Source organism: Micropterus dolomieu, linkage group LG21 (assembly GCF_021292245.1).
Source record: "Micropterus dolomieu isolate WLL.071019.BEF.003 ecotype Adirondacks linkage group LG21, ASM2129224v1, whole genome shotgun sequence".
In the NCBI taxonomy this organism is placed as follows: Eukaryota; Metazoa; Chordata; class Actinopteri; order Centrarchiformes; family Centrarchidae; genus Micropterus; species Micropterus dolomieu.
The window spans coordinates 35,806,169-35,807,251 of NC_060170.1; the positions used below are offsets into that span (position 1 = coordinate 35,806,169).

The 1,083-nt window shown below is 45.2% G+C and overlaps 1 protein-coding gene across 4 annotated transcripts in view; it reads right to left on the bottom strand.

Moving 5' to 3' along the window:
* The window catches only part of snapc4 (small nuclear RNA activating complex, polypeptide 4), a 30,004-nt gene that overhangs the window by 20,919 nt on the left and 8,002 nt on the right, over positions 1–1,083 (bottom strand). The gene's annotated exons all lie outside the window — the stretch shown is intronic.

Below are 1,083 nucleotides of genomic sequence, written 5' to 3' on the forward strand. Positions count from 1 at the left end.
GCTACAGTTCCTGTTTCTACAGTTCCTGCTGCTAAAGTTTCTACAGTTCCTGCTGCTACAGTTATTGTTGCTACAGTTGCTAAAGTTCCTACTGCTACAGTTCCTACTGCTACAGTTATTGTTGCTACAGTTCCTACTGCTACAGTTATTGTTGCTACAGTTCCTACTGCTACAGTTATTGTTCCTACAGTTCCTGCTGCTACAGTTCCTGCTGCTACAGTTCCTACAGTTCCTGCTGCTACAGTTCCTACTGCTACAGTTCCTGCTGCTACAGTTCCTGCTGCTACAGTTCCTACAGTTCCTGCTGCTACAGTTCCTACAGTTCCTGCTGCTACAGTTCCTACAGTTCCTGCTGCTACAGTTCCTACAGTTCCTGCTGCTACAGTTCCTACAGTTCCTGCTGCTAAAGTTTCTACAGTTCCTACAGTTCCTGCTGCTACAGTTCCTGTTTCTACAGTTCCTGCTGCTAAAGTTTCTACAGTTCCTGCTGCTACAGTTATTGTTGCTACAGTTCCTACTGCTACAGTTATTGTTGCTACAGTTCCTACTGCTACAGTTATTGTTGCTACAGTTCCTACTGCTACAGTTATTGTTGCTACAGTTCCTACTGCTACAGTTATTGTTCCTACAGTTCCTGCTGCTACAGTTCCTACAGTTCCTGTTGCTACAGTTCCTGTTGCTACAGTTCCTGTTGCTACAGTTCCTGTTGCTACAGTTCCTACAGTTCCTGTTGCTACAGTTCCTACAGTTCCTGTTGCTACAGTTCCTACAGTTCCTGTTGCTACAGTTCCTACAGTTCCTGTTGCTACAGTTCCTACAGTTCCTGTTGCTACAGTTCCTACAGTTCCTGTTGCTACAGTTCCTACAGTTCCTGTTGCTACAGTTCCTACAGTTCCTGTTGCTACAGTTCCTACAGTTCCTGTTGCTACAGTTCCTACAGTTCCTGTTGCTACAGTTCCTACAGTTCCTGTTGCTACAGTTCCTACAGTTCCTGTTGCTACAGTTCCTACAGTTCCTGTTGCTACAGTTCCTACAGTTCCTGTTGCTACAGTTCCTACAGTTCCTGTTGCTACAGTTCCTACA